This window comes from Saimiri boliviensis, chromosome 17 (assembly GCF_048565385.1).
Source record: "Saimiri boliviensis isolate mSaiBol1 chromosome 17, mSaiBol1.pri, whole genome shotgun sequence".
Taxonomy (NCBI): Eukaryota; Metazoa; Chordata; class Mammalia; order Primates; family Cebidae; genus Saimiri; species Saimiri boliviensis.
Genome location: NC_133465.1, coordinates 28585780 through 28610318, shown reverse-complemented (window position 1 = coordinate 28610318; position 24539 = coordinate 28585780). Strand labels below are relative to the sequence as shown.

The following is a 24539-nucleotide window of genomic DNA, read 5'->3' as shown; positions in this document are numbered from 1 at the left end:
ACTCTGCTATCTTCTTGGTGTATTTGTCACCTGGGGTTTTACAGAACTGCACAGCAAGGTTTCTTCCTTTAGGAGGGTTGATTGAACACAACTTGGGTTTGTTTTTTTTTCCTTGTCTTTTTATCAAATGGAGTGTATACTTTCTGAAAAGCAAAGAACTTCATTAGAATTCTCTTCTAGTCACCTCAGTACCCAGCACAGTCTTAAGCACACAGAACATTGATGGAATGTTTTTCATATGATTCCTAGTTGAAGGGTAGACTGGCTAAATAAGAAAGTACTATTGGCTTTGTTTTACTGAATTTTAGTTCTGTGTTTGTAATAGTCTAGGTTTGATAAGTGATATTTTAACTAGTAATGTGTAAAAAAAAATAGCTTAAAGAAGGAATTTATACATATTTATATTACCTCCCATAGAGCAAGCATGTTTTTTGAGTCGGGTCAGATCTGATCAACTACTTTTGTAATCTTGGATTTGTCACTTACTGTTAGGACATTTTGCAATGATCTGATAGGATATGAATGTGAAACACTTTGAAAAGTCTAATATTTTTCTAATGCAAGATTTATATGTTTTCTTTATAGCTTATTACTTTTTTTTTTTTTTTTTTTTTTTTTTGACAGGGTCTTACTCTGTCGCCCAGGCAGTGCAGCTTATTACTGACTGTTGTGTTTTCACCAAATAAGAGAGTAGGCTGGGTGCGGTAGCTTAAGCTTACAATCCCTGCACTTTGGGAGGCCCAGGTGGGAGGATTGCTTGAGGCCTTGAGTTCAAGACCAGCCTGGGCACCGTAGTGACATGCTGTCTCTAAAAGTATTCACTGGGTGTAGTGGCATGTGCCTGTAGTCTCAGCTACTCAGAAGGCTGAGCCAGGAAGATCACTTGAACCCAGGAGTTCAAGGATACAGTGAGCCAAGATTGTACCACTGTACTCCAGCTTGGGTGACATGGTGAGACCCTGTCTTGCAAAAAAAAAAAAAAAAAAAAAAATGCCGGGGGCAGTGTGACTAGTCTCTGGATATTCCTTTGTATATACCTTGGCCGATATATACCTTTAGTATCGATTGACAAGTTCTCTTTCTTCTTCTTCTTCTTTTTTGTTTGTTTGTTTGTTTGAGATGCAGTCTCACTATATTGCCCAGGTTGGAGTACAGTGGCACAATCTCAGCTCACTGCAAACTCCACCTTATGGGTTCAAGTAATTCTTGTGCCTTAGCCTCCTGAGTAGCTGGCATTATAGGTGTGCACAACCATACCTGGCTGATTTTTGTATTTTTAGTAGAGACAAGGTCTCACCATGTTGGCTGGTCTTAAACTCTTGGCTTTAGGCAATCCACCTGCCTCAGCCTCCTAAAGTGCTGGGATTATAGGCATAAACTATGGTGCTGGGCTAATATTGTTACATTGTATTTTAAATGTTTCTGTTTTTTGCCCTACTCTTTTTATTTGACTTTTTAACCATTAAGAAATTAGATTCTTTTCTTAAATCTGCCTATTTATTTATTTATTTATTTTGTTTTGAGACAGGGTCTTGCTTTGTTGTCCAGGCTGGAGTGTAGTGGCACAATCTTGGCTCACTGCAACCTCCACCTACCAGGTTCAAGCGATTTTCCTGCCTCAAGTCTCCCAAGTAGCTGGGATAACAGGTGTGTGCCACCACCACGGTTAATTTTTTTGTATTTTTAGTGGAGGCAGGGTTTCACCATGTTTTGGCCAGGCTGGTCTTGAACTCCTGACCTGAGGTGATCTGCTCGTTTTGGCCTCCCAAAGTGCTGGGATTACAGGCGTGAGCCACTCCATCTCTAGTAAAAACACAAAAATACTTTACACCACAAAGTATTTTTGTGTTTTTTTTTTTTTTTTTTTTTTTTTTGAGACAGAGTTTTGCCCTTGTTACCCAGGCTGGAGTGCAATGGCGCGATCTCGGCTCACCACAACCTCCGCCTCCTGGGTTCAGGCAATTCTCCTGCCTCAGCCTCCTGAGTAGCTGGGATTACAGGCACGCGCCACCACGCCCAGCTAATTTTTTTGTATTTTTAGTAGAGACGGGGTTTCACCTTGTTGACCAGGATGGTCTCGATCTCTCAACCTCGTGATCCACCCGCCTCAGCCTCCCAAAGTGCTGGGATTACAGGCTTGAGCCACTGTGCCCGGCTATATTTTTGTGTTTTTACTAGAGACGGGGTTTTGCCTTGTTGGTCAGGCTAGTCTCAAACACCTGCCTCTGCCTTGCAAAGTGCTGGGATTACAGGTGTGAGCCACCCTGCCCGGCCTTAAAAGTACTTTAAAAAATTGTTTTGACTGGGTGCAGTGACTGATGCCTATATTTCAAGCTTTTTGAGAAGCTGAGGTAGGAGGATCACTTGAGCCTCAGAGTTTGAGAGCAGCCTGGGCAACAGAGTGAGACCCCATCTATACAAAAAGTTAAAAAAAAAAAAAAAATCAGCCAGTGTGCATTGGTTAAAAGTAAAGTAACGAAAAAAACAAATAGAAATTAGCCAGGTGTGGTAGTATATGCCTGTAGTTCTAGCTACTTGGGAGGCTGAGGCAGGATTGCTTTTGAGCCCAGGAAATTAAGGTTGCAGTGAGCCGTGCTCGCGCCACTGCACTCTGGCCTGGGTGAGGCCCTGTTTTAAAAAAATTTTTTTAACATGGAAAAAGTATTTTTGTTTTTGGTTTTTTATTTGAGTACAGGCCACTCCACCCAACCAAAAATTTTGTCCTTAAACGAAATTTTAAGTCATACAATACAGTAGTAAGGAAACCTTATTTTTGTATCTTTGTTCTTTAAATTACTCAGACTGTTATACGGCATTTCTGTTGTAGCCTTTAAATTTGTTGTTCTGGGGTTCTATGCAGACTCTGTATTGTTGCATTCTAACAACATATTTTTAAGGATAAGCAGTGTATTAATTAAAAAATGTGTTTTCCACATGTGTTCCCTAGGTCTCTGTCTATTTTGGAGGTGTGTGTGTATGTAAGTCAAGAGACAGGAGGTATAGGAAGGCTCTAAAGAAACTTTAAGGAGGAGAACGTTCTATGGAAGTTGAAGGGGAAATTTGTGGTCAGTTTAAACTGTTCAAAGGCTTGGGATCAATATTGAAGCAGAGTATGGGCATCTTAAGCTGTTTGTCTGCAAAGGATTGACTTGTGTTTATAAAAGCATTGGCTTGTTTCATCTGACATTTTTAAGAATACCCCATTTTCTTGGGTGTGGGAAGGGAAAGATGAGACCGTTTGTTTTGATCTTGAAGAATAGAAAAGTGGTTTTATATCGTAGTGACTGTGAATTAAGTTTAAGGTTTCATCAACTTGTAAATTTCTGTGTCATACTACATGGTAGAACCTTCAGTAAACAGAGAACTCTCAGGTGTTCAGTGCTATATGATATGAATTATAACTGATATTTATAGTACCCTCACTAAAGTCTCCTAAAGACTATCCATTTGACTACTTCAGCTATTACATACCTGTGATATGTAGTTATCTTCTCCACATATAACTGCTTTTTAAAAATTGTTTATTCATTTATTTTAGAAAGGTCTCTTTTTGTTGCCCAGGCTAGAGTGCAGTGGTGTGATCATAGCTCACCATAGCCTTGAACTACTGAGCTCAAGTGATCTCTCACCTCCCGAATATCTAGGACTATGGGCATGCGACACCATACTTGGCTATTATTTTAAAATTTTTTGGTTGAGATGGTGTCTTGTTATGTTGCCTAGGCTGTCTCAAACTCTTGGCCTCAAGCAGTCTTCTCCCCTTGGCTTCCCAAAGCACTGGAATTACAGGCATGAACTACTGTGCTAGGTCCTGAGTGGCTTTTGAGCCATTGATTATATCGTCAAAAAAAGCTTCTGTTAAGGCAAAGCCCCAAGCTAATGTGGAGTTCATCCTACTAAAATGAAGAATTGGCATTACTTTCTAAAATTTTACATACTCCTACCATAAATGGTACTAATTACTTTGCAGTAGCAGTTACTTGAGGTGCAAACTTCCAGATTGCATATTTTCTTTAAACCATAGTCTGGCACTCTTGGTTTGGCTTAGGGTTGCCACTGCAGTCCGCAAGCTGTTGCCTGCCCTTATTCATATTTTATAGCTTTGAATGTCTTATTCCATTGAATTTCAGATAACTTAACTTTTTCTGATGAAATCCTTTCCTGCTTCACCTCACTCCCGCCAGTACTCACACCTCACTCCCCACCCCAACTGGCGGATTGGTATATCTACCACAAGAACCATGAAGTTAATTTTGTAAATAGCAGGACTTCTAGAAACTTTTAAGGATTTTATTTAACTTATTTTTAATCAAAATATTATACTCAGATATTGATCTTTTGGGAATTTATGACTCTTAACGATCTCAAGTGGTGGCTCTTTTTTGTTGACACAGTTCTCATAGTAATTTGGGCATGAGAAAACAACTTTACCACTTCAGACTTGTGAGGACAGCCTACTATGTAGTAAAAGAAAAATGTCTTGACTGCAACTTGCTGTGTGGTCTTGGACAAGTCGCTTAATCTCTCTGAACATCAGTTTTCTATGTTTTCATATGTGAAATGGGCATGATACTTAGCCTGTTCACATCATGGGCTTGTTTAATGACTTAGGTATGAAGCTTACATGAAAGGAAGCTGTAAGTAGTCATAAAAATGTATTAGTATCTGTGCAGTATTAAGTTTTCTTTTCTTTTTTTTTTTTTTTTGAGACGGAGTTTCGCTCTTGTTACCCAGGCTGGAGTGCAATGGCGCGATCTCGGCTCACCGCAACCTCCGCCTCCTGGGTTCAGGCAATTCTCCTGCCTCAGCCTCTGGAGTAGCTGGGATTACAGGCACGTGCCACCATGCCCAGCTAATTTTTTGTATTTTTAGTAGAGACGGGGTTTCACCATGTTGACCAGGTTGGTCTCGATCTCTTGACCTCGTGATCCACCCGCCTCGGCCTCCCAAAGTGCTGGGATTACAGGCTTGAGCCACCGCGCCCGGCCAGTATTAAGTTTTCTATCCATTTTTTATAATTTGGTGATTATTATTTCTACTCTACATCAGAAAAAAGTTAGGCAAAACAATATGTTCACAATCATATGATATATAATTGAGTTAAACTAGAGTATGGATGTCTTAATCCTTAGATCACTAACTTTTTAGTAGTTTTAACAAGTCTAAATTTTATGGATAGGACAAATATACATAGTAAGGAATGTATGATTGCCTCTTCACTCAAAGATGATACGTTTTACCTTTTATGTTCATGTTAGAGTAGCTGAGTCTTTTAAAATTGGTTATATGTTAGAAATAGACATAAGTTCTAAACATTATATCCTTGATTTCATTATGTGTTATTCTCCTGGTCACTTTATCAGAGCTTCTCCAGCTGTTAGAAGTTGTAACATTGTTTCCCTTTTATTTAGGTATATAATATTATACTCTATAATAATTCTTAGGTGAGAGAATAGAATTTGTGAGAATAGCAAATTTTTGTAAAATTGGTTTTTATATTCTAAGAACATTTTACTTAGAGTTTGATTATATTTGGGGGCAACCTTTTAAACTTTGGTAGTATTTGAATGAAGATTCCTGAATGTGTGTGTGTGTGTTTTTTAATTGTTACATCTACTTTTTCAGTTTTTCTTTTTCACCATAACAGCTCTCAAATCCTTATTCTTGTCTTTTGGAGTATTTTTTTCTGCTCTCCTGTCTTTATCAATCCCTTCTATTTCTGTCCCACCTTGGGTCTGGGAAAATGTGCCTTGATATGCTCCATGGGAGTCTTCTTCCTTTTGGGTAATTGAATGAGGAGGAAGAAAAGGAAACATTTGTATTCCTGTTATGTTTCAGTTTTTGGCCTCTGTTAAGTGAATCTGCAGTAAGGAATGAGAGTGATAGTAGGTTTTGTTTTGGTCAAATATTGGCAGCAAAGATCAACAAAGACCTGAAGTTGTTTCTCTCATGACCCAAACTGACTTTGTGGCTCAGAATTCAGAAAATTAAAACATTTCCATATAAGGTCAAATTTTGTAATTCTTAAAATGGATTTTTTTTTTCTTTTTTATTGAGACAGCCCTTTGGCTGAAAAAATAATTGCAGTCATTGATTGACTAGTCACAGATTGTAAGGAATCCGAGATTAAGTCCTACTTGTACAGTATCCCTGACAGTTGATTGTCTAATCTCTGTGTGGACATTAAAAATAAAAAAAGTAGTAATTAATATCCTAGTGGTATGGGAAATACAGCAAAATCACAACAAGTAAATATCGTTACTAATAAATAGCACGGCTCAGAACCACTGTTAAGGTTTTGGTGCATGTTATTAAACGTGCTGATTTTGAAATCAGACTGCTTGGATTTGACTCTTTGCCTTCCGCCACTGCTTTAAGCTCATGGACAAGTTACTTCTTCAAACCTCACTTTATTCACTTGTAAAATAGAGTTAATAGCACCTATTTCACAGAGGTGGATGTGAGATTTGATAAGGAAATATATGTAAAGCATGTAACAGTTTCTGGCACATAGGAGCTCAATAAATGTCAGTATTGTTTGTTGTTGGAATTGAATGACTTACATTGTTTTATAATCTGTTCTTTTAATATAAACACTTTTCATATGGTGACATTTTCTTTTATATTGCTTTAAATTTTAAGGGATTGCATATAATGTTTTTTCTTTTTATTTTTTTCCTCAAGTGATCTGACCACCTTGGCCTCCCAAAAGTGCTGTGATTATAGGTGTGAGTCACCACATCTGGCCTTTTTTTTTTTTTTTGAGACAGGGTCTTGCTTTGTCACCTAGGCTGGAGTGCAGTGCTATGAACACGGCTCACTTCAGCCTCGACCTCCTGGGCTCAAGTGATCCTTCCACCTCAGCCTCTGGAGTAGCTAGGACTACAAGTGTGTACCACAACACCCAGCTAGTTTTTGTACTTTTTTGGTAGAGACAGGGTTTTACCATGTTGCCTGGCTGGTCTTGAACTCCTGGGCTCAAATGATCTGCTCACCTTGGCTTCCCAAAGTGCTGGGATTCCAGACATGAGCCACCTCACCCAGCTGAGAACTTGTTACTTTACCTTTAACCCTGTTTAGGTGAGAGGAAACTGTAAGGTGCTCCATGAGAGCAGTCTGCTTGATGGGTCTTTGGGTTTTAGAGTTTTCAAGGATGGTTAAATGGTTGTGCCACACAAAATTTAACCAGTTCCATTAAAAGACGTCAGGGCAGATCCTTCTTTTTTTTTCTTGTGCTGTTCTAAATACTATGATAGGCAGTCTTATTTTGCCCTGTGGGTGACCAGGTATACTATAACTCAAGGTAACTCATTCCATTTGTAGACTTGTAATTGTTATAAGCTCATCCATTAAATTGAGTCTCATCCATCTCATCTGATCAGCCAACATTTAAGTGCCTTCTATTTGTGATAGATGCTGGAACATTGTGGTAAATGCTAGTGAAATAATAATAAGATGTGGCTCTTGGTTTCCAGAGATCCTAAAGCCTAGTATGGGAGAAATAAAGTAAAATCATAGTGAATCTTATGATAGAGGCATAGAGTACAATGGGAATATGTAAGAGGAGCATTTGATTGAGACTGGGCAGTTTGAGAGCTTGTTAGAGAAAGTGATACCTGAATTGAGTTGTGAATCTCAGAGGTTCTTCTGTGCCATACTAAGATGTTCACATTCTTTTGTGAAGGCTTTGGGCATTCATTGAATGGCTTATCCTTTAGTGAGAGAAGTTGACAAGTATAAACAAGGGAAATGATGGAATAAAGAACCATAGAACATTGAAGAATACAGGGATCCAAATTAAGGTGAAATTAGAGACTGAAGTGGTAGAGAAGGAAGGAATGAGTTTGATTCATAATAGCTTTGGGGGAAATGAGAGAGTGGTCTAAAAACACTTAACGATATTGGACAGTATTAAGAACTCAGCTGAATTTGCAGACCGTTTCTTTGTTAAAGTCATAGTCATTGGAATTGAGGAGATTAAGGAAAACTGAGGACCAGAGGTTGGATAAGTGACATCGAAGTCACCTAGATTAGGGTTGTCATATTTGGCAAGCAGAAATATAGGATGCTCCATTAAATTTGAATTTCAGATAAACAATGAATAAGTATTTCCCAAATATGGCATGGGGCATGCTTAAAAAAAATTATTCATGTTCATCTGAATTTCAAATTTAACTGGAAGTCTTGTATTTTATCAGGCAACACTAACCTGGGTGCTATCTAGATGGTGGTGTATGTGAGGTAGAGGAGAAACTGAGCCAAGAACCAATTTCTTTTGATGAAGGGAAAATAGCTAGAAAATTGGTAGGTAACTATTTGGTAGGTTTGGTAGTGAGTAGTATATGAGTCATAAGCCTTAAAGAAGAATGGGTTTTTATAAAAGTAGAAAAGTTTGGAATTTGGAGTCTTTTATCCATTGTTTCTAATTCCACCCTCTATAACTTGATAGAATAAATTTGTCCCTTTACTCTTCAACAAATTTGAGTTGGGCATGGTGGCTCACACCTGTAGTCCCAGTGCTTTGTGAGTCAAGGTGGGATGATCACTGGAGGCCAGGAGTTTGAGACTGGGCTGGGCAATATATTGAGATCCTCTCTCTACAAAAAAAAAAAAAAAAATTTTTTTGAGATGGAGTTTCACTTTCTTTGCCCAGGCTGGAGTGCAATGGTGTGATCTCAGCTCACCACAGCCTCTGTCTTCTGGGTTCAAGGGATTCTCCTGTCTCAGCCTCCCGAGTAGCTGGGATTACAGGCATGTGCCACCACGACTGTCTAATTTTGTATTTTATTTTAGTAGAGACGGTTTCTCCATGTTGGTCAGGCTGATCTTGAACTCCTGACCTCAGGTGATCCGCCTGCCTCAGCCTCCCGGAGTGCTGGGGTTATAGGTGTGAGCCATGACACCTGGCTGAAAAAGTTTTTTAAAAATTAGCTGGGCCTTGTGGCACACGCCTGTTGTGTCAACCACTTGGTAGGAGTTCCAGGCTGTAGTGAGCCATGATCATGCCACTTCAGCCTGGGTGACAGAATGAAACTTTCTGAATTTTTTTTTTTTTTTTTTTGAGACAAGGTCTTGCTTTCACCCAGGGTGGAGTTCAGTAGCACAAATACGGCTCCCTGTGGCTTCGACCTCCCCAGCTCAAGCCACCCTCCCACCTCAACCTCTTAGGTAGCCGGGACCACAGATGCATTGCCACCATGCCTGGCTAGTTTTTAAATTTTTTGTAGAGACGAGGTTTCACCATCTTGCTCAGGCTGGTCTCAAATTCCTGGACTCAAGCGAGCCTCCCACCTGGACCCCCACAAAGTGCTGGGATTACAGGCCCCTGCCCAACCAAGACTCTGTCTCTAAAAACTAAATAAATAAAATAAAGACATCTTAAGTACACCCTAGATTCCTACTCCCACCAAAAATAATCTCATTAATTCTTCAGCCATCTCTCAAAGGACCTGTTTTGAAGACACTGCACTATCCTGTTTTCCTTTTGGTGCAGTGTGGTTAATACTCAGACATACCATTTTTCATCTTTCCTCTCAATGTTCTATGAGAGTACTTTATATGAAACTTAAATGGCTTTAAAAATGCTGAGCTTGCTGGACATGGTAGTTTACACCTGTATTCCCAGCACTTTTGAGATGTGGAGGAGGGAGTATTGCATGAGATCAGCCTCATAGTTAGACCTTGTATTTACAAAAAAAAATCAAAAAGAAGCTGGGCATGGTGGTGCATGCCTATAGTCCCAGGTACTTGGGAGGCTGAGGTGGGAGGATGGCTTGAGCCCAGGAGTCTGAGCCAGCAGTGAGCGGCGTTTGTGCCACTGCCCTCCAGCATGGGTGACAGAGTGAGACTCTGTTTCAAAAAAACTGAGTTTCAGGTACACTATATTTTTGGTATGCATTTGATTACTAATGCAGTACATCTATCAAAAATGTTAATTTGTATGTTTTAAAGTTCTATTATAAAAAGTTTCAGACATAAAAGTAGAAAGATGATTTTATTTCTTATTTTTTTTGAGACAGTGTCTCACTCTGTTACCCAGGTGGGAGTGCAGTGGCATGATCTCAGCTCACTGCAACCTCTGCTTTCCAGACTCAAGCGATCCTCCTGTCTCAGCCTCCCGAGTAGCTGGGACCACAGGTACACACCACCACTCCTGGCTTTTGTATTTTTTGTAGAGACAAGGTTTCATGTTGTGCAGGCTGATCTCGAACTCCTGAACTCAAGTGCTCCACCCACCTCAGCTTCCCAAAATGCTGGGATTACAGGTGTGAGCCACTGCACATGGCCTGGAAAGATGATTATAAATTAATCGTTTTGTATCCATTACTCAGTTTCTCCCCAGTCTTATTTCATCCATATTCCTACCCATTTCCTGCTCACCACCTCTTCATTATTTTAAAGGAATCCTTTATATCATTTCATTGTGACTTATTCCTGTGCTGACTTTAAGAGCTGTGTAATATAAAAACAATTAGGAATCAGAGGACTTGGCTTTAAGTCTTAACTTTCTACTGGAGTGAGTTAACAGCGGGGCAAGCTAAGCTGTGTTAGGCCTAAATTCCTAATATGTTGAAGTGAGTAACAGGTGGTGGAGGGGACATAATGTTGCCTGCCCCTTTTCACAGGGCTCCATGAGCATCAAAGATAGGAGGTGAGGTAATACGAATCAAAGTATTCTGTCAACTCTAAACTCGAAAGCAAAAGTGCTTTACAAAGGTAAGATTTTATTGTTAGTAAATGCTGCTTACCTGTATAAGTGCTGACAACTTGTGTACAATCAGTCTTAGAATTAAATGAATGTTGATATTAATTTAAGCCCATAGTATGAAAATCACCCTTTCACCTTTACCCACTCTTGCATTTTGACAATTGCAGCAACATTTTCTCATTCCCAGTCCGGCTCCTGTCTACTTTTCTTGACTTCTGCAAGTTCACTGACACCATTTCTCTTATAATATTTCTAGATTTTCATCTGTACCTTGGATTAATTCATGTAGACTTAAGTTGAGGTAAAGCAGGAAGGTGGGCTCTTCATGCTTTATGTATCTAAGAGTTCTGACGACTCTCAACGATGCTCTTTTTCAAATTTGAAGATCATTTTCTGTTTTTTTTTTTTTTTTTTTTTTTGAGACAGTCTCTGTCATTCAGGCTGGAGTGCAGTGATATGATCTTGGCTCACTGCAACTTCTGCCTCCTGAATTCAAGTGATTCTCGTGCCTCAGCCTTCTGAGTAGCTGGGATTATAGGCGCTTGCCACCACGCCAAGCTAACTTTGGTATTTTTAATAGAAATGGGGTTTTACAGTGTTGTCCAGGCTGGTCTCGAACTCCTAACCTCGGGTGATCCTCCTGTCTCATGCCTTCCAATGGCATGGGATTACAGGCATGAGTCACCATGCCTGGCCTCATTTTATTTTCATCTAGAACAATTAGAAATAAAAATTGAGTTGAATAGTTCTGCATTTAGTGACCTATTGGTACTGTATTGTAGACTCTGGTGATTCTTGTTCTTCTTTCCTCATCTTTTTGATCCTAATCTGTTTTTAAAAGCCTTTACATATTTTTATCTTTAAAGTATCTAGATATTCTGAAAGTTTGTTTTAACTCTTTCATCCATTGTGTGTAGTGTGTATTTTTTCCTTAATGCCCTTATAAATACTGAGCTGTAGGGGAGGGGAGAGGAGGAGCAACTGGTGCAGGCACACATTTCTTTAGGAAAGTCCACTTTGCCAGGACACTTAAGACTTATTAAAAGTATGGATTTCCTGGCTCTACTAAGTGTCTTATGATTTCTAGAGGTCCCAGGTCATTTTAATATAAAGCTGAGTTTGTAAACCACTGCTGTATAATATACAGGGAGAATTTAATTTCTGGGTGGTATTTAATAGGTCACAGTACAGTCATATATATAACTGCAACAAGTTAAAAAGAAAGACCACAAGTGGACGAACTTTAAAAATCATTATTTAGGCCAGGCCTGGTGGCTCATGCCTGTAATCCCAGTACTTTGGGAGACCGAGGTGGGTGGATTACAAAGTCAGGAGATGGAGACCATCCTGACCAACATGGTGAAACCCTGCCTGTACTTTAAAAAAAAAAAAAAAAAAAAAAAAGCTAGGCGTGGTGCACTACTATAGTCACAGCTACTCAGGAGGCTGAGGCAGGAGAATTGCTTGAACCCAGGAGGCATAGATTGCAATGAGCCGAGATCACGCCACTGTAATACAGCCTGAGTGACAGTGCAAGACTCTGTCTCAAAAAAAAACAAAAAACCATTATTTAAAAAAAATATTGGAGAACTATGGAAGTAATGAGGACTAGATGAATTAGAATTCCAGAGATAGAAGAGACCTTTCCCTTATAGGTGAGCAGAGGATTGCTGACATTTGCTGATTCTGGACATACACTGAAGGAAAAAGAAACCAGAGAGGAAGTGCATTTTACTAAAACTACAACATGGGCCCAGTTCAATTCCTGATTGGATTGAGGTGACCAGCCTCTCTCATCCCTTTTGCCTAATAGAGGAAATAGACAGCTCTTACTGGGAGGATATGTTCTGGGGTACCTATAGTTCTTTCATTTGTAATAGTAGCATGCTATTAACAATTTCTAGAGATGTGAAAGGGTGGAAAAATTCAAGAAAAAAAACTGTAGAAGACTTAGAAAATTAAAGTTATCAGTCAAGGACTTTAAAATAACTATAGTATACTTAAAAAAATAAAGGAAACTATGAACAAAATGGATGAAAATTTTCATAGAGAATTGGAATCCATAGAAGGAAACCAAATGGACATTCTAGGAATCAAAAACCCAACATTGGTTGCTTAAGGTTTTTATTTGTAGTTTAATTAGAAACTTTGTTGCAGGACTCTAGGACCTCACTCCACCTCTTTCCCTATTCTTTATTATTCTTTAGAAAGAAAGAAAAAAAAAACAGGTAAATCGAATATATACTATTTAAGTTCCACAAGAGAAGAGTCTCTGTCTGTTTTGTTTGTTGCTCTACTCCCAGGGCTTAGTTAAGTGCATGCCACGTTAAAAAACAAAACAAGACAGAGCAAAATCTTGCCTTTTACACAGCAAAAGGCAAGACTAGAGAACTTGTGGACAGATCAATATAAAATATCTAGATAAAAGCAGAGGAATGAATAAGACTAGAAAGAGTACAACAGAGCCTAAGACACATGTGGGACACCTGTAAAATGTCTAATGTGTAATTGGAGACCCAAAAGTAGAGAGATTAGCATGGAAGCAAATACTTGAAGAGGTAATGGTAAAATATTTTCCCAAACTGATGAAATGTATCAGCCTATAAATTCAAATATCAGCTAGTGCTCGACTTACGACCACGATTGGTTCTGACAGACGGTCGTAACATGATTTGATCTTAAGTTGAGTTTGCTGTACCGAGTCTTGGATAACAGTTGAAATGGTGCACGTGGAGATGGTAGTGCTGCCGGAAGCTGGTCCTCACTGTCGTATGCCCAGCTGGGCAACATTTGTGCTGCCAGACACGGAGCAGTCGTGGCTAGCGATTGTGGTCGTAAAGTCGAATGGTCGTAAGTTGCATAGGTCGTAAGTAGATCAATACGTGTAGTTTAGCAAACCCCAGGCAGGATGAACACAAAACTATACTTATCATATCTTAATGGAACTGTTGAAAACTAGAAACAGAGAAACTCTTAAAAGCAGCCAGAAAAGGGGGAAAAAAGGCACTGTGTTCAAAGGAACAATATAACTGATGGCTGACTTTTTAACACACCTGTGAAAACTAGGAAATAAAAGACACTTTTTTAAGTGTTGGCAAAAAAACCTGCCAAGCTAGAAGTTTACTTCCAGCAGATATATCCTTCAGACAAGAAGGTGAAATAAATACATTTTTAGACAATCAATAGCTGACAATTTATGACCAGCAGACCTGCACTGTAAGATTACTGAAGAAAGTTTTTTAGGCAGAAGGCAAATATCTCAAGTGGAAGTACAAAACTGGGAAATAATGAAGAGTACATACCCGGGTAAGTGTATGAGTAAACAGACAAGACCTATTGCCTCTTGTTTTTGTTGCTGTTTTTAGGAACTTTATTGCTTTTTGCTATTCTAGAATAATAGAATTTCTACAATTGTTAAGCCAAGTCTGACCAGCAGACTCTGTCTGAGCAATGAATGACAGAAGTACATAGACACAGATGTTTTGCCTGTGCAGGTGTGGCTAGGGGACTGCATGGCTCACAGATCCTAAAGAGGGAGTCCAGCTGTGAAGCCCATTATGCTGGAGATGCTCCACATTTATTTAATACAGATTAAATGACAAAGGTCTCGAGTAAACACTATTAGTGGGTGATTAACATTGCCTACCCCCGAGTAAAGAGCAGTTCTGCTCATGGATGATCAAAGGTTGGTTTTAGGACAACATGAGTAAACAAGCTATTTAGATAAACTGCCTTGCATACCTTTGTACCGACTCCTTGCCTAATTTTCTCTGGGTAAGGACAGCCACCTTTGGCTGGTTCTTTCCAAAAGTTTTGCAAAACTTCTCAGCCTTCCAAGATGATTTGCATCTTTCTTATAATTTTTCCTGTCACCCTGAGCGATCTCCTGTGTCTCCCCTTTTTCTGTTTTTTGCATCAGGTTTTTTTGTTTGTAGAGTACAGATGTGTGCTGCAATGGGTTTGTTAGGTGCAGCAGTTAAGTCATATTCTGGCTTTGCATCCTAGAATTAGTAAATAACATAAGACAAACAAGAATATAATCACTATCATTATTTTCCAGTCAAGCAGTGACCCCCAGGAATGGGGGTCAATCCAGGAGAGATGTTTTCACATATCCTTCCATATGACTGTTTGTTGGGTGTGTAGATATATGGCATTTAGGGATTCCAGAATTTTAGTTTTTTTTTTTTTTTTTTTTTTTTGAGATGGAGTTTCGCTCTTGTTACTCAGGCTGGAGTGCAATGGCGCGATCTCGGCTCACCGCAACCTCCGCCTCCTGGGTTCAGGCAATTCTCCTGCCTCAGCCTCCTGAGTAGCTGGGATTACAGGCACACGCCACCACGCCCAGCTAGTTTTTTGTATTTTTAGTAGAGACGGGGTTTCACCATGTTGACCAGGACGGTCTCAATCTCTTGACCTCGTGATCCACCCGCCTTGGCCTCCCAAAGTGCTGGGATTACAGGCTTGAACCACCGCGCCCGGCCAGAATTTTAGTTTTAAGTTGCTTTATGCCTGCCATTAAATTATCATGTAAGTTTCCCCAGAAGTGTTGTTTCACTTCATCCCAACTATGTATTGATTGATTCCAAGGTACAGAGGTGACACATGTGCTTATGTTCCCAGTCACAGTTTAATTGCTGATGGAATGCCAGTGCATCTTGCTGCCACTAACCTACATATTCCAAGGCCGCCTTGAGGGCTTGCAAGGGTGCAAGAATTTTTTGATCTATGCCCTGCTGTAAGAGCAGTTCATTAGACACGTTTCTGGCCAAGTTATCTACAAAAGTAGCTGTTTGCACTGATTCAGTAGTAGATGCTACAGCCACACTAGCAGTTGCTAGGATGACTATGGCTGAGACTATAAAGGCTATAAGTATGTTAATCTTTTGTGTTTGACTTGGGACAGGGCACATTCTAAGGTGGCAAGAACAGAGGAACCTTACCAGTTGCATGTCAAATTGAGTAGTAGGAAAGCTTCAGATTGTCTTTTTAAAACCATGATGCTAGTAATAGTTAAATCAGCTATATTATAATTAGCAATGCATGAGGTAAACCAAGCCTGTCCCTACACTTGGGTCACAAATGTGGAGTATTGGGGTGTAATAGAAATATTGGTTCCTGTAAGGAAAACATATGGATAGGTAGTGCAAATTAGGCAGTGATCTGTGTGATTATGAATAAAATCATAGTGTAATTGTTACTGGAATTAAGTTATGTCCCATGCCAGGTGTTAAGAGAGGTGCTAAGATGTCCCGGGTGCCATAATTTGTCTTGGTGTGGCATGGACTTGACTTGGGGTCAATACCCCTTCCCCACTGGCCCAAATCATAGGGGAATGGGATATGACTATGAAACTATTATTGATGCCATGATTGATGCAGACATCATTACAATTGCCCTGAAAATGACTGTGGGGGCTCCAGTCTAAGATGTTATAATTGTCTAACTGGAGGCTACAGGCTTGTCCCCTGTGACAGGCTTCCCAGCCAAGGTGGAATCCATTACTTTCCCAGCTTGGTTCTTTAGCACAGGGAGGAATGTTGGGGAAAGTAGCATTGGTTACGTAGCCCGGTTTGAGGCTATCAGCAAGCAAGAATAATAAGGCATTTCCTTTGCCATGGTGTAGCCACACTTGTGTTTGGGCAGGTACACAGTAAGGGTTAGAACTTTTTATAACTTACACACAGTGGAAGGATAGTGGAGTGATATGAAGTGTTATCTGGCACCTTAGTCCAATGTATGCCATTAATGAGGGACCCCACTGGGGGTATGTAAATTCCGCCCAGCCAAGCAGTCACGTTGTTAAAGGCTAGGAAGGGAGTGTCTGCCTAAGTAACAGGTGGAAAAAAGGCAGATTTAGAAGATGGGCTTAACAGAGTGTAGCAGGTACAGGTAACAGAGACTAACAAAGTTAAAAATCATCTGGAGTGAATGGTGTTTATGTTTGGAGCAAGATTTGTTCAGCCTCCTGAGTTGTTTTCTTCAGCATTCCCTAGGTAATGTCTGGGGCTTGTGTCGTTGGAGGAAGCTGCATCATCTAGGGCTGTGGGTCCTGCAGGGTCATTTTCTTCATCTCTGGTACCAGGTTGGATGCTAGCCATGCCATGATACGGTTTGATGCATTGTGCTGGAATCCAAAGAGGACCTGACGGGGTGTAAACACAAGCATATCCTCTTCCCTGTGTTAGCAAATCATTTGGACCACATCATACATTACTATTTACATCCTTCCATAAAACTGTGGGTTTTATGTCTAGAGAGCTTTTAGCAAAGTGCTTTTCTATAGCTTATTGAACCTTGTCATCTAAATTTTAAAAAATTAAGGGTAAATAAGTCTTGTGCTAGTAGTGTTGCAGGGTCCTTACTCATACTCCTCCTCTTTGTTTTCTGAGCCTATTTTTTTCAAGTAATAAACATATTTAACTAGTGTAAAATGTGATCTGCTTTCCAACCAGTGAAAGAAAAACTTCAAAAAAAAAAATATGGAACGTTTCACGAATTTACGTGTCATCCTTGTGCAGGGGCCATGCTAATCTTTTCTGTATCGTTCCAGTTTTAGTAAATGTGCTGCTGAAGTGAGCACTTCTGAGCCTATTTTTAAGGGTGGAGTGGGCACGTTCTGCTGTGGCCTGTCCTTGGGGGTTATACGGAATGTCTGTGGAATGTTGGATATTTCATGTGTGGCAAAATTGTTGAAATTGTGAGCTGGCATAAGCTGGACCATTATCAGTGTTAATTTTTGTGGGCCATCCTATAAATGCAAAAAGTTAAAAGAAGATGTTTAATGACATATGTAGTGGACTCTTCAGGCAGTGCATGTGAGCTAATTAGATGAGAATTGATATCGACAGATACATGTACATATCTTAGTTTTCCAAATTCAGGGACGTCTGTAACATCTGTTTACCATAAATGATTAGGTTCTAGTCCTTAGGGTTAACACTGGTAGGAGCAGGGGATGTACCTGTGAGCTGACAGTCTGGGCATTGCAGGATAATTTGTTTAGCTAGTCTTTGGGTAAGTTGAAATTGTTTAAGATTCTCCAATTTTGGTGGAAAAATTGATGTGATTGGGCGATTCGGTCAAGCAGTGATGTCATAACTTGTAGGTCTGCTTAATCATTGCCATAAGCCAGTATGTCACAGTGTGCTGTGGGCTCAAATAACTGTGATTAAAAATAGGGTTTGTACGTTGATCCAGCAATTGCTGAAGTCGAGCAAAAAGGGCACACAGGGTGGGCTCGAGAGTAGACTTGATGAGGGGCTGTCTCAAGGTTCTACAATAAATAGAGTGAGCAGAGTCACTAACAATATTGATGGGCTGAGCAGAAAATGTCTCCAGGGCCAATATTAGGGCTCTAACCTCAGCTCTCTGAGTGCTAGTAAATCTAGATCAAGTGAGGGAATTACGCAGTTTCACCAGACAGCAGCTTTTCCATTCTAACCAGAGTCATCAGTAAACAGCATTAAAGTGTTAGGTATGGAGGAGTGAACTACTTTTGTAGGTATAATTGCAGGAGTATGAGATAAAAACTGAAGCAGTTTGTCAGCAGAAAGGGTATGTTCAAATTGGCCTGCATAATCAGAGAGTGCAATCTGAAGATCTAGAGATGGGGGCAATACTGCTTTGAATTGCATTTTACTCAAAGGAATTCTTATGACATCAGGGTCATAACCTAGCAACTGATGGCATCGTCTATGGCCTGTATAGATGACTTTATTAACTAGCCTGGTATAGGAAGATAGTGTTTTAGTCCTGGTATGTGTGCAAAAAACCCATTCTAGGAAGTGCAGTCCTGGGGCCATTTGTTTTATTAATCTTGTTGGGGAATTAAGTTAGTGGGAAAAATAAACAGTTGAACTGAATATCCTGGATCTATGTGATCTAGTTGCCTCTGAGAAATAGTTTGTTCTAGTTCTTCAATTTCCCTTTTTGCTGCAGGGGTTAACTACTTGGGAGAATCCAGGGCAGCACTGCCTTTTAAGATAGAAAAGAGATTTTGCAGCCGGGCGTGGTGGCTCAAGCCTGTAATCCCAGCACTTTGGGAGGCCGAGGCGGGTGGATCACGAGGTCAAGAGATCGAGACCATCCTGGTCAACATGGTGAAACCCCGTCTCTACTAGGAATACAAAAAAGTAGCTGGGCATGGTGGTGCGTGCCTGTGGTCCCAGCTACTCAGGAGGCTGAGGCAGGAGAATTGCCTGAACCCAGGAGGCGGAGGTTGTGGTGAGCCGAGATCGCGCCATTGCACTCCAGCCTGGGCAACAAAAGCGAAACTCCGTCTCAAAAAAAAAAAAAAAAGAAAAGAAAAGAGATTTTGCAACTTATCAGTAGATATGCCCAACATGGGGCGAAGCCACTTAATATTGCCCAGTAATTTTTGATAATCATTTAAGGTATGTAAGTTGCTAGTATTTAATTTGGCCTTTTGAGGTCTTACTGATCGGGAAGTTAGTATGTATCCAAGATATTTCCAAGAAGAGGACATTTGTACTTTTTCAGATGCTATGATTAAACCTCTTAACTGTGTATTCCTTATGACAAAGGCAATATAAACTTAAAAGTATGGGCTCCACTTGAGCTTCCAGTAATATATCATCCATAAAATGAATAATCTTTCAATTAGGAAATTGTTTTCTAGTTTTCTACTGGGGAGCAAAGCCTGATTTACATGATACTGACACATGGTAGGACTGTTCAGCATTCCTTGTGGAAGCACTTTCCAATGAAATCAGCAAACTGGCTTTTCATTATTGGTAGCTGGTATTGTAAATGCAAATTTTCTCTGTCCTGTTCTGCAAAGGGAATAGTATAAAAGCAGTCTTTTAAGTCAATAACGATTATAGGCCAATCTTGAGGGATTGCTGCAGGGGAGGGAGCCTCTGCTGAAGAGGCCCCATAGGCTGCAAATTAGCATTAATAGCTCATAAGTCATGCAAAAGTCTCCATTTGCCAGACTTTTTGGGAATGATGAAAATGGACGAATTCCAAAGGCTATTTGATGGTTCTATACGGCCAGCTTTTAATTGCTTCTCAACTAATTCATGGGCCTGCTGCAGTTTCTCTCCCTTTAAAGGTCACTGTTCTACCCAAATAGGATCTTGAGAGAGCCATGTCAGGGGTAGGGGAGGAATAACAGTGGCCATTATTAGAAAAGGGTTTGCTGTTCACATAATTCATCTAATTCTGCCCTCCAGAGGTGGTATTGACTGGTGTCTAAAGTTGTTTTAGCTAGTACTGACCAGTCCCATGGGCTCATATGGAAGTTGTCTGCTATGCCCTCAATTAATCCTTTCGTAAATGGGCTAGTGGCTCCATTTTCTCTAATGCTTTTTCTTATCTTTTTATAAGCATAAACCTGATTGCCTTGTTGATTTTGCATCACTGGGCAGGTCAAGTGCTCCCCTTCTAATACCACTTGCCTAAGACTGGGCCCTATAGCTGTAGCGTATCCCTTGTCTTTTTTCCAATTTATTGAAAGACGGGACTCGGAGAATTTCTGTCTCCTCTGTGGCAGTTTTACTCAGTAACAGTGGGGCTGAGGGGAATGGAGAAGGCGGTAAGGTAGGTGATGTTTCCTTCTCCCTTCCCTTTTTAGGGTCTTCTGTGTATAGCAGGGCCAGAGCAGCCCTAACTAAGGCCCATAACATTACAGTTGTTACTGGGACCCTTTGCCCTTGTATATGATGCTGTTTAAGATTTCTCCCTACTTGTTCACAGAGCTCTGAGTCTAGCATGCCTTCTCTTGGAGGCATGAACCATGGATTATGGGAAACAACAGTTTGCATTAGGCGCCTTAATAGAGCCTGCAAAACCAAGACTCCACTAGCTTTAATACTTGTGTTTCAATACTTGTATATACTGTTGCTGTTGAGCTGGTAGCTGTTGTCCCATGATGAAACCCTAGTCTGGACAATTCCCCTGAAGAAATCTCGAGTGGGCACCAATGACTTACTGACTGTATAGTCAGTCTCTTCACCTTCGTTTTCAAGGGCCCCATTGCTATTGGTGATATGTTGCAGCATTCCTCATGCAGGGGCACCAGCTGCCAAGTCTAACTGACTAGTGACAGAACTATGCAGACACAAATGTTTTGCCTGTGTGAGCACAGCCAGGGGACTGCACAGCTCACAGATCCCAAAGAGGGAGTCCAGCTGTGAAGCCCCAATATGCTGGAGGTGCTCTGCATTTATTTAGTACAGATTAAATGACAAAGGTCTTGAGTAAACACCATTAGTGGGTAATTAACATTTCTGTGTGTTTCCCCACCCCCCACCCCCAACACAGTAGAGAGCAGTTCTGCTCTTGGATGATCAAAGTTTCCTCTTAGGACAACATGAGTAAACAAGCCATTTAGATAAAACTCCCTTACATTCCTTTGTATCTACTCCTACCCTAATTGCCTCCAGGTAAGGACAGCCACCTTTGGCTCCTTCTTTCCCGAAGCTTTACAAAACCTCTTGGCCTTCCAAGAAGGTTTGTATCTTTTTAATAATTTTTCCCACCACCATGAGTGATCTACACTTTTAGGTTAAGGTAAAATTGCCATCCAGTCATTAAACTGCACATATTTAAAATGTTTAATTTGATGAGTTTTGATATACACATAAATCATTGATGCTAAAAACGACAATCAAGATGATGAGTATACATTACCAGCAAAAGTTTTCTCCAGTTTCCTTGTAATCCATTCCTACCTTCATCCCATCCCTAGGGATCCCTTGAGCTGTTTTTGTCTTAGTGGATATATTGTAAGTTATTTATTCATTTGCTTGTTGATGGATAACTGAAGACAACGCAAATTTTCACCATTATGAATAAAGTTGTTTTGAAGATTCATATACATGACTTTCATTTCTCTTTAGTAAATACAAAGGACTAGAAATGGGTGTATCATATAGTGGGTGTATATAATAATGTTATATTATGGGATATTATATCTTGTAATTTTTTAAGAGGCTGCCAAGCTGTTCTTAAAGTGATTGTACCATCTTAGAGCAGTATATGGGAGTTCCAGTTGTTCCACATCTTTGCCAGCACTTATTTAGCATTTTCTTTTAAATTATGGACATTCTAGTAGGTATGAAGTGATATCTTATTGTGGTTTTGATTTGCCTTTCCCAAATAACTAATGATACGGAACATCTTTTTATGTGCTTATTTACCATCTGAGTATTTTCTTTGGTGAGCTGTTAATCTCTCTTGCCCGTTTCTAAAAAAATCTGGTTTTATTAGACTTTTGAGAATTCATGATATATGCTGAATACAAGTTATTTATCAGATAAATGATTTGCAGATCTTTTCTCCTACTTTTGCTTGTTTTTTGTTCTCCAGTTCTTTCAAAGCAGATATTCTTAATTTTCATGAAGTCCAGTTTATCTTTTTATTTTATTTTATTTTTATTTTTTTTATTTTTTATTTTTTATTTTTTTTTTAGAAAGAAAAAAAGAATAAAAAGAATAAAGAAGAGGAAGAAAGAGAAAGAGGAAGAGGGAGAGAGAATGGGGGTATTGCTTTATTGCCCGGGCTAGAATGCAGTCTAACTATGGGTATGCCTATAATTGTCCTTAATAATGGAGACATAAAAGAAAATGAGGGAAGAGAATAACAAACAAGGAGCCAACCAACATTTCGTTTAAACTTCTAAGTTGATATGATGTGGTACTGATAAGAGTGTATATTTTGTATATTTAAAGTGGAGAGTTCTATAAATGTTAATTACGTTTACTTGTTCCAGATCTGAGTTCAAGTCCTGGATATCGTTGTTAATTTTCTGTCTCATTGATCTGTCTAATATTAATGTTGAAGTCTCCGACTATTATTGTGTGGGAGTCTAAGTCTCTTTATTAGTCTTATATGTCTGGGTATTCCTGTATTGGGTGCATACATATTTAGGATCTTTAGCTCTTCTTGTTGTTGCATTGATCCTTTTATCATTATATGATGTCCTTTGCTTCTTTTGATCTTTGTTGCTTTAACAACTATTTTATCAGAGGCAAAAATTGTAACTTCTGCTTTTTATTTATTTATTTTAGCTCTCTGTTTGGTTGGTAAATCTTTCTCCATCCGTTGTTTTGAGTCTTTGTGTATCCTTGAATGTGAGATGGGTCTGGATGCAGCATACTGATGGGTTTTAGTTTTTTATCTAAATTGTCTGTCTGTCTTTGGATTGGGGGATTTAGTCAATTTAAATTTAGAATTAACAATGATATATGTGAGTTTAATATTGCCATTTAATATTAGCTGGCTATTTTGTCCATTAGTTGATGTAAATTCTTCATTATATTGATGCTCTTTTTGGTATTTTTTAGAAAGGCTGATACTGTTTATTCCTTTCTATGTGTAGTGGTTCTTTCAGAAGCTCTTGTAAAGCAGGCCTGGTGGTGATGAAATCTCTGAGTGCTTGCTTGTTCACAAAAAACTTTACTTTTCCTTCACTTATGAAGCTTAGCTTGGCTGGATGTGAAATTCTGGGTTGAAAGTTCTTTTCTTTAAGGATGTTGAATATTGGTCCCCACTCTCTTCTGACTTGTAGGGTTTCTGCTGAGAGATCTGCTGCAAGTCTGATAGGCTTCCCTTTGTGGGTAACCTGACCTTTCTCTTTGGCTGCCCTTAATATTTTCTCCTTCATTTCAACCCGGGTAAATCTGATGATTATGTGCCTTGGAGTTGCTCTTCTTGAGGAATATCTTTGTGGTGTTCTCTGTACCTGGAGTTGAATATTATCTTGCCTTACTAGGTTGGGAAAATTTTCCTGAATAATATCCTGAAGCGTATTTTCCAGCTTGGATTCATTCTCTTCATCACATTCAGGTACACCTATCAAGCGTAGATTAGGTCTTTTCACATAGTCCCGTATTTCTTGGAGACTTTGCTTGTTCCTTTTTATCCTTTTTTCTCTAATCTTGTCTTCTTGTTTTATTTCATTGAGTTGGTCTTCGACCTCTGATATCCTTTCTTCTGCTTGATCAATTCGGCTGTTAAAACTTGTGCATACTTCACATAGTTCTTGTATTGTGTTTTTCAACTCCATCAATTCACTTACATTCCTCTCTAAATTGTGTATTCTTGTTAACATTTCGTCAAACCTTTTTTCAAAGTTCTTAGTTTCTTTGGATTGGGTTAGAATAAGTTCTTTTAATTCACAGAAGTTTCTTATTATCCACATTTTGAAGCCTGCTTCTGTAATTGGAACACACTCGTTCTCCATCAAGCCTTGTTTCGTTGCTGATGAGGAACTGGGATCCCCTGCTGAGGAAGAGGCGCTCTGATCTTGGGTATTCTCAGCCTTTTTTGGCTGTTTTCTTCCCTTCGTTGTAGATCCATCCATGTGGTCTTTATAATTACCGTCTTTGTAATTGGGTTTCTGAGTGGACATCCAACTTATTGATTCTCAGCACCGAAATCTGAGCAACCCACTGCGCCGACTAAATCAGCGGCGTTAAGATTGATGGTGCTTTTTTGACTCTGCACCAAGAACCAACGTTCCCAGGTGCCGGCAAAACCGCCTCACCGGTCACAAGAGTCGCGCTGGCGACCCGTGGGGCTCCTCCGCTGGGAATCTCCTGGTGCGTGCGCAACAAGAATTCATGTGAAGGTGTGGCGTCCTCTCCTTCTTTGCGCTTTCACTGGGAGCTACAATCCTGAGCTGCTAGTGATCAGCCATCTTGGATCTCTCTCTCCCAGTTTATCAATTAAAAAGTAGATCATGTTATTGGTATATCTAAGATACCTTTGTCTAATATAAGGTCACAAATTTTTCTCCTGTGTTTCCTATAGAAATTTTATTTAGGATTTACACTAAGGTTTGCGGCTTATCTTTAGTTAATTT

General features: G+C 39.7%; 1 protein-coding gene and 1 non-coding gene across 8 annotated transcripts in view; one reads left to right on the top strand and one right to left on the bottom strand.

Annotated features, from left to right (window-relative positions):
• NF1 (neurofibromin 1) overlaps positions 1–24539 on the top strand; it is a 304993-nt gene that overhangs the window by 6429 nt on the left and 274025 nt on the right. The gene's annotated exons all lie outside the window — the stretch shown is intronic.
• On the bottom strand, positions 17185–17291 carry LOC120366958 (U6 spliceosomal RNA). The gene has a single exon (XR_005581469.1). It is a non-coding gene; the product is annotated as a U6 spliceosomal RNA (small nuclear RNA).